This window comes from Aptenodytes forsteri, unplaced genomic scaffold (genome assembly GCF_000699145.1).
Source record: "Aptenodytes forsteri isolate BGI_AS27 unplaced genomic scaffold, ASM69914v1 Scaffold472, whole genome shotgun sequence".
Lineage (NCBI taxonomy): Eukaryota > Metazoa > Chordata > Aves > Sphenisciformes > Spheniscidae > Aptenodytes > Aptenodytes forsteri.
Genome location: NW_008796038.1, coordinates 180,169 through 189,806, shown reverse-complemented (window position 1 = coordinate 189,806; position 9,638 = coordinate 180,169).

Genomic DNA, 9,638 nt, shown 5'->3' with positions numbered 1-9,638 from the left:
GTTACAACGTGGACCTCCAGGGTTTTTCCAACGACCCCTTTTGTCTGCACTCACCTGGGGAGTTGCAGGTCTTTGGCTCCATCCCACCAGCACCTGTGTGGGACAGCAGAAGGGGTTAGTCTGAGATGGTCTGCTGGTCTAGAAGAGGACACCTTTCAGAGGACATCTCTTTGAGGTTGGAGATGCAACCTTGGGAAAGGTTGCAGAAGGTGGGGAGTTTCCTGCAGACCTCAGCACGAAGGAGGTCAGAAATCACCAGCGAGGAGCAAAAGGGGCTTTTGGGTGATGCCTTGTCCCTTCCTGCCCAGCCAGGGACAACCACACCACGCCTGGACCCCAAGAGGGACCAACCTCGTGCTCATGGATCAGTGCAAGGATGCGATTCTCTCTGTGGCAGCTGCCACCTTACACCTCTCTTGGCAAAATAAGTCACTGGCCAAGGGTTGTCCACAACCTGCCACACCAGAGATGGACCTTCAGACCCTCCAGAAAGCCTATCCTGTGTTTTCAGACTGTTGGACTCAGAAATCGCTCCAGGAAACTCACAATTTTGGCTCTTGGCTGGCGCTTCAACTTATTGTCTCTCTGCAGATTTCCCAAGGGGAACCGTTTAAAATCCACCCCACGTCATCCCGTGGTGCTGCCCTGCAGTGTGACTCTCCAAATTGCCCCCCCAAAACACCCTGCCTGGCCACCTACCTGCCAGCCAGCCCAGCAAGAGCAGGGTACCCGCAGCCTCGTCCAGCCAGCTCCTTCTCACCATCCTCATCTACAGGCAGCGCTGAGCTCCCCAGGACCGAGCCGCAGGGGAAAGGGGAAGCTGAGGCTGGTTTCCTCCCCGTGACGCATCCTCTGGGGCATGACCCAGCATCTTCTCGGGGGAGGAGAGAGCAAGAGGATGGGACAGGCAGGACGGGTATTGCCACACTGGGTGCATGCACGTGGGCTTGCAAATTGTGCAGCAGCAGCTGGTGCCTTCCTTCCCAACCCCAAAAAAAGGACCCCAGAAGAGGCTGCTTCATCATGGTGTTTTGCACCATGTTTGTGGGCGCCTGTTTTTGGGTGGCTCAGGGTACGTCACAACTGTCCTCAGTGGGACACACCATCTCCCAGCACGTTTCCAGCATCCTCGGGGCAAAACCAGCTCCCCCCAGTTTTCTCTTACAGCCTCAACCCTGAGGTTCCCTTAACGTTCATGCCTTGCAATACAAATACGCAATAGCCTTTCAATGTCACTGGAACGGACAGAGTTTCCTAATTTCTCCTTTTTTTTTTTTTTTTGGTGTCTCTCAGACACTAGACTGACATGCAACCCAGCTGCCGACGCTGCTGTTTCAAATGCCCTGGGCTTGTAAGGGAAACCCAGGGGATCTCCAGAGTTATTAGATACCTTTGCCTGCTAAAAACCAACCTTGGAGCTCCACTGGCAGGAGCCCGAAGACTTGGCTAGCATGGAGCTGAGGCTTGTAAAACCCCAATCTGCCCAACGTGCAGTGGGAGAAGGGTCTTCCGTCCAGTCTCCTCTGAGCTTGCATGGGTGGAAAGGGTCTACGTGGTCCTGTGCACATCCTCCCCTGGTCTAGACCCTCCCAGCCCTGTGTATCCTCCCCGTTTTCTGCACAACCACTGGGTTTAGTCCCTGTGCTCCATCCCCGGGGCTGCTGGATTCACCGTGTTGGGATCCATCATTCCCTGGTGGGTCAAGCTGTCTCTGTGGGGCAGGCATGGAGATGATGTCCACCAAGGAGGAAGCATCTTTGGCTCTGGAGCCAAAGGAGTGCGCCCACTGGAAAATCAACAGAAATAAAGCTCTTTTTCTCTCCTCCCCTGCACGTTTCTTCTGCGTGCCGCTCACTTTTGGTTTCCTTTTCAAATATATATTTGTGTTTCCTGGTCTGTGATGTTTCTCTTGTCTGGTGACCCGGGGGTCAAACATGACTTCAGGAGGGCTTAGGCCTGATGTTTGGGACAACATGGACTGAGGTCCCAGAGCTCCTGCAAGGCTTCCCAGCGGTCTGCATCTTCTCTAGCCTTGAGTAAGCTTTGGAAAGTTGGGGAGAAAACGAAAATAAAAGGCTTTAAACAACAGAAAATGGCTACAATTCATCTCAGAGCACAGGGAAATTTCTAGAGTGTTTGGAAAACATGGCAGCTTGAAAGAAAAATGCAAACAACAATTAGCCAGAACCATTTTTAAGCTAATTTTCCCTAGATGCACCCAAACTGATTCAAGAGAGAGCGTTTGAGGGGGAGCAGAGCAGCCCCCTCAAATGCTGCATTACGACAGGATGGCTTGTTTCCTACCACAACTATTTTTTTTTTTTTTTTTAACCCAGTAAAACACACGAAGAAAGGCCAGGGCTTGTCTGTCGTCTAGAAATAGCATAATAGTGGGCTGGGGTTTGCTGTGGAGTCACGCACCTCCACCATCTCAGAGTTTGAGGAGGGTTTAGCGATGCAACCTCAAAGCCCCTGTGCTCTCGTGGTGCTTGGAGGGGAGGGTCCCTCTTTTAGGGATGGGTTTGGGGGATCATTGCGGCTTGGGGCTGAGCCGGGAAGGTGGAACCTGGTGGGGTGCAGGCACCTGAACTGCAATTTGTTGTCCTCTGGCTCCATCCCTCTCTCCAGAGGATGCTGTTGACCCCATCAATCCTTGCCCTACCTGGCAGGGGGATGCGTGGTTAGCCGGACTGCCCCCCTGTCAGGGATGCAGGATTTGTGCACGAGGATGAAGCTGCTTTGGGACAATTTGGGGGGGGGGTGTCAAAGCTTCTGTCCTGACCTCCCCACCATCCTGTTGTGGATGCTCTGTGAGTCTGGAGAAGGGTGGGGGGGATTGGACACAGAGATCCAGGAGGAAGGTGGGAAGGGTGGGGGGAACCATCACTGTGCTGGCACCAGAGATGTGCGAACACTTCGGGCATGGGCGGAAAAGAGGGAGCGGGACTCCTGGGTTGAAGGAGTCTAAATAGTGGGGAGAAAAAAAAAAAAGAGGATGGAGTAATGATTGCTCTTCAAATCAATAGCCGAACAGGAGATCACAATCTAAAATTGCTGCTTTCACTGTGAATGCTGAGCAGGGGAAATACGCTGTCTGAAAGGATTACCAACCTGGTGAAAGTCGGTCTTTGGACTTTTTACATCAGGTGATCACTTTTCACTTTTAAGAAGTGAAATTCTTCCACTTTTAAGAATGGAAATGCGTGCGGACTCCCAGCGTAGTTGTGTGAGCTTTAGAAATCTGTTTAGCGTTGGTAGGCACTTCTTAGGGCAGGAGAATAATGGTTTGGGGATAAAATGTCTAAGAATGTTGTGAGAGCCCTCTGTCTAATGTGTGACCTCCCGGGACCACGTCTCTCCCAAGAGCTTTGAGTCCTCTTCCAGCTTCAGACGCAGGAGGGAAAGACGCTGCAGATTAAGACTATTGAAACGTTAATTAGACTATGTTAATTAGACTGTGCAGAGCCATTGTGTTTTTCGGGTTGCCAATGCTGAGATCTTGGGTGCTAGTGCGTGGCATGCAACCCTGGAGCGTGTTTCACTCCGGTTGCAGCAGTGGACCTTCATCCGAGGACCAATTCCCTCGCTGGCTTTAAAAGTGGCTAGTGGGTGGCAGGTAGTCTTGTGTGGGTATGAGCGGAATAAGATGTCACCTTTTGAGCATATTTATTCCCTTCCAGGAGGTGCAACGCCATCCTGCTTCTGGGCTTTCCATCACAGACATGCAGCGCTGCTGCTGGTTTACGTTACGGATTTGTTCGTAGCACAGTCTGCATTTCCAGCCTTTGCATTCGCGATCCACCTCTGAGTCTCCTCAGGAAATCGTGTCCGTGCAATCAGTTTTAACAGCCAGGGCTCTGGGCTGCTGCAAAGCATACCCCAGACCTGCGCAGCAGCCCGCAGCTGGGGTACTTGTCGAAGTTAGGAGACAAGCAGAGCCTGCAGTGTTAGAGCTATGGCCACGATTACACGTCTCACGAAGCTCGCAAAGATTTCTGCAGAGAAAACTGGAGAAGAGGATCCCTGATGAGAGAGAAAAATCACCGGGGAGCATCAAACCGTCCAGTAAATACCTGCAAACACACCTGAGGCTTTCCCCATCCCCTGCAACGTCCTTTCCTCTGCAACCAGCACCGCCAGGGAAGGAGGGTCCTCTCTGGACGCCACTTGTGCAAGAGCAGCAGGTTTTTAAGTCTAACACCAAGTCAGCCATCCCTTTCATCCACAGCGGAGCTGTTGGGAATAAGATCTAAGAACGAGACCTAAATCCAGGAGAGAAGAGCATTATGTGGCTCAGGATAAAGGGAATAATCAGCTGCTTGGCTCTCCCCTGTTAAGGCAGAGGGTCTGCTGTTCCTCCCAAAGAAAGTCTTAGTCACGAGGCTTTGTCCCGGAGGTCAGTACCCATTTGTCCCACGGTCTCAGGCGCTGCCACGCATAGATCCATGTTGATTAAGTGCCATTCAGAATACACTCAGGTGCTTTCCTAGGCAGTCACAGAAGGACGTTTAACAGCTGGCAGATAGCCGGTATTAGGCCTTCACAGATTTTTATTTAGAGAAAGGAGAGGTTCAAGAATCAAGGCACCGGTATGGAATTAACAGGTGCCCTGGTCCCCTGGTCAACAGGGGACAACTTCCATTCCAGTCCTCCAAATCCGTTGTCTGGTCCTTAAAATCTCAAGTAAAGATTTTAACGCAAGTTACAGCCAGCGCTAGGATTAACAGTGATTTATCATAACTTGCTATTAAGGAAGGAAAGTCTCAGCTGTTCCCAGCAAAGTCAGTAATTCTGCTGCCATGCAGAGAAGTGAGCACCGGCCAAGCTACTATCAGAAACCTCCAAAGAAATGAACCAGGTAGGCTGTTTTTCACCTTTCTGGTTGTTGCCATGGTCGTCAAAAGGCAAATTTTCCTCACTAATTCTGTCTCTCACAATCAAATCCTATAAAACATTTTTAGAGTTCATTATTAATCATCACTATGTAAAAAAAAGGGACCGCCTTACTCAAAAAAAACCCCCCAAAATCTGTTCCCTCTGTGTAATCACATCCATGCATGTGTTGAACTAAAATAGGCGTGCTGCTTTTTTCCCCCCTTAGCTCTGTAGGTGCAGCACAGCTCACAGTTACTCACAGGTTAACAGCTGGACTGGATGACGGCTGTAGGTCCCTTCCAGCTGAACTGTCCTATAAAGGGAAAACCTAGAAATGGAAAGTGCAGAAGTTCCGGGGTTTGGACTCAAGGGGTCCGTAGAGAATCACAAAAACCGCGGCAGTTCAGCAGCAGCTCCAGTAACCCACGGACTGAAAGAGGGCTACGGTATTCCTGCCTGTCTTTTTAATCCTTTAGCGTTGCACGCTGCGCACTTGGACGAAAGATTTCAGTATTGGCAGCCGGAACAACAGAGCCTTCTCTGCGGAGTCTAATTAACGCTTCAACAGTCTTAATTGCGATACAACTCCTTCATTGCAACTACTGACTGCTCCTGGCTAACGCAGCCAGCCACGCAGGTGTACCCAGAACTCTGCGGGCATCGCTGTGCGCCTGGGGAACAGCCAAACCCGAACACGTTCCCTCCCGGCTGGGAGAGGAATGGCTTGGCGATGCGGGGGGAGTTGATGGTGTTGGGCTTCTGTTCCCATCTTCTGCCAAAGCTCTGCTCTGAGCTCCTGACTCATCAGTTACCTCCCGGTCAGATACGTCGAGGTGTCTCGGGGCAGGCTCTGGGGGATGGCTGCCGCCTTTCGGGACAGTCCTGAGTTTTAAACATCACTACTTTCCAATGTCTGCTAACAGATTCACCGGTGCGCATCACGAAAGATGAAAACAAGGGGAGAACCTCAGCTAAAGGAATGCAATGGGAAAGAGTCAACCTGTCTCTATGCAAAAATGGGGAATCATAGAATCATTGAGGTTGGAAAAGACCTCTAAGATCATCGAGTCCAACCGTCGACGCAACACCACCATGTCCACATAGAAAACATTTCAAAAGCCACAGCTTTTACATTTCCACATAGGGAAAACAGGGAGCACCCTCAGATACCACTGAGCATGAGGGGATGGAAGAATGTGTTTATATGAGTGACTCTCCCCGAGTTCCTCAAATGGGCTGCCAAATCTGGTTTTATAGCAGTTGGCTGGGCTCCCCTCACTAACGCCTCGTGATACTCCTGTGGATCTGTATCAAGTTATCGGGGTGATGCTGGGTGATTTAGGAAAGTAATGACCTGAGAGCCAGACAGCGTTAGGGATGTGATCCTGGGGAGATACCCAAATCTATCAGGGCTCTCAACTCTCACCCCAGCCACAGTTATCCTACATGGCCTCATGCTGTTTTGTCTAAAGAGCTAGAAACGTGAAAATTACCAGAGGAGGTCACTGCTGCGCAGCCGGTGGGTGGTGTTTCATAGGTGCACCCTCAGATACCACTGAGCATGAGGGGATGGAAGAATGTGTTTATATGAGTGACTCTCCCCGAGTTCCTCAAATGGGCTGCCAAATCTGGTTTTATAGCAGTTGGCTGGGCTCCCCTCACTAACGCCTCGTGATACTCCTGTGGATCTGTATCAAGTTATCGGGGTGATGCTGGGTGATTTAGGAAAGTAATGACCTGAGAGCCAGACAGCGTTAGGGATGTGATCCTGGGGAGATACCCAAATCTATCAGGGCTCTCAACTCTCACCCCAGCCACAGTTATCCTACATGGCCTCATGCTGTTTTGTCTAAAGAGCTAGAAACGTGAAAATTACCAGAGGAGGTCACTGCTGCGCAGCCGATGGATGATGTTTTCATAGGTGCTGCAGAAGCTGTGACACGGGCTGTGGCCGAGGTCATCACGCACCTACAGCCTGTTGGGGTAGAGGTACTGGAGGAAAAGAAAGAGGGACCCGTTCCGGGTGGAAGCTTTTGGGGCATCAGATGGAAAGGTGGGAGAAAAATGGGCCCCCCTCGCCGTGGTGCCACAGGAAATCCAGCCGTTACCCGTCCCCCAAGTATTAAGAAAGCTGTTACGTATTGTGCTGGAGACTTTAGGGTTTTGGGGGCACATATTCCGAGATTTAACATCATAACCCAAACATTCTATAACTTGTTAGAGAGAAAGGTAAGATGGGCCACAACACGAAGATGCCCTGGAGCTTTTACAGTGAATGTACAGCAACCAGTGGACCCTGTGTGTCTCCTCTTGCTACGTACTGGAGTAGTAGCAAGAAACTGGAATAGTCTTTACATACGCTCGCAAAATACGGGGTAAGAGGCAAATGCTGTTGGAAATGGCACACGGGCCATGCACCCCACTCCCGATGCTCTATGGGCTGGTGCCAGACCTTAGCTAGGAAACTGGGCAAAACGCAATAGGCTGACAGGGAAAGGAGAGGAATGGGGAGGGAAATACTGGGAGCAAAGGTCTGATATTGCTAACTTCGCTCCTATGCCTATAGGATGTGTAGCAGCATGCCAGAAAAGTACCACTCAGGTGGCAATATGGCCAAGAACTTAGCAGGAGAAGCGTGGGAGGACTTTATTCTGCCTTGAGTGCTGAGTGGTAGGGTAGATGGTTGCAGGAACGGCTGGAACACGCTGGGTCGTATGACTAGTGAGAGTAAGCTGCAGGGAGACCATCTCATCAGTAGCTGTGGCTTTTGAAATGAAACGAAGGCTTGTCTTGTCAAAAGCCAACCACAAGAAGGGTAGGAAAAGCCCATTGGAATAGTTGGCAAGTAGACTGCGTCAGACCGCAAGGGGATGGAAATTTACTGTGAGTGCAGCTGAAGTAGTGAGCAGTTTGGATAAGGTTTACCCTCCGCGCACCGCATCTGTATAGGGGACTGTAGCAGGATTAAACCGCTACGCACCTAAAGCAACAAGAGATACAGTCAAGACGATGGGTCACTTTTTAAAAACAAAATAGTACAGGAATGGTGTCTCAAGCCTGGAGTCACGTGGACTTTCCACTTACCCAATTGACCTCAGAGCAGTGGTAATAGCAGAGAGATGCCTGAGTGGCTCAGGCAACAACTCAAATGGCGTAATGGTGTCATCTGCCAACTTGCTGAGGGCGCACTCTGCCCCATCACCCAGACCATTAGTTAAGGAAGATGTTAAAGACCCCTGGGCAACACCACTAGTTAGTGGCCTCTAACTCGACTTCATGCCCCGAGCAGCACCCTCTTAGCCCGACTATTGGGCCATTTTTTCAGTCTACCTCGCTGCGTGGTCTAACAGGGTGTTATGGGAGCTATCCTCACAGACAAACACAGCGTTTTGCCTTTCTGAAGTCAAGATGAACAGCATCCACTGCTCTCCCCTCACACACAGGGCTAGGCGTTTTGTTTTAGAAGACTCTTTGGTTGGTTAAGCATGATTTCCTCTTAGTACAGTCATGCTGACTGCTCCCAAACCCTCCCTTGTCCTTAATATTTTTGGAAATGACTTCCAGGAGGATTTGCTCCCTCATCATCCCGGGAATCGAGGTGGAGCTGGTTGGCCTGTTGTTCCCCCCTTCTTGAAGACAGGAGTGACACTTTCTTTCTCCGAGCCCTCAGGCACCTGTCCCAATCGCCGTGACTTTTCAAAGATAATTAATTGAGAGTGGCTTCACAATGACATAGTATCAACACTCACGGGTACACCCCCACCAGGGCCCATGGACGTGGTCATGTTCAGTTTGTTTAAGTGCTCTCTAACCTAGTCGTCCCTCCACCGAGGGTAAGTCTTCCTCGCTACAGGCTTTCCCTCTGGTCCCTGGGTCTTTGGATTCCTGAAGGCTGGTCTTGTCATTAAAGACCAAGGCAATTAAAGCATTCAATACCTCATTCTTGTACCTTTTCCACGCCAGCAGGTCCCTTGCCCCATCCGGCAGCATGTCCGTATTTCCAGCAGGTCTTCCTTTTGCTGCAGATATATCTGATCTTGCCACCAAGAAACCTCCTTCAAAGGCAGTCTCTCTCCCTGACAACCAGCTTCACGCTCCTCTCTCCCCAAGTCTCCCATCACCTGCGACCCCATATGTCTGATCCCCATGGCTCTGAACGTGCCCATATTCTCCCCTCCCTTTACCCCTTTCCCCCGTGCCTTTGCCTCCTTGATGCATCCAGCGTCTTTGAGCAGAGCCACCCCCCCCCGCCCCATCGCCCCAGCACCGCTGGAGTCCTGCTCCTCACCGTCATGTGGGAAGATGCCCGGGTTCCTCCCGAATATGGAGCAGGATCCTGAGGTAGGACCAGGGTGACCACAGGTTTGCTGCGTGTTGACCTGCTCAAGCCATGATGCCCGTGTGGCACTACCGGAGAGCCCCACTCACATCTTTTGCTTCCGAGATAGTCCCCTTCCCCTCTTTTTTCCATCCATGCACTTTTATCCTTTACCACCCTCATTACCGCCTCAATCACCACCACAATAAACAGTCCATCCAAGTTAAGTTCTCCCTCACTGATCCCGACTGTAGCGACTTTATGCCCTTATTTATTACCTCTGATGCAGAGCAAGCTGTGCATTAATTCATAGAATCATAGAATCATAGAATGGTTTGGGTTGGAAGGGACCTCTAAAGGCCATCTAGTCCAACCCCCCTGCCGTGGGCAGGGACATCTTCAACTAGATCAGGTTGCTCAGAGCCCCGTCCAACCTGACCTTGAA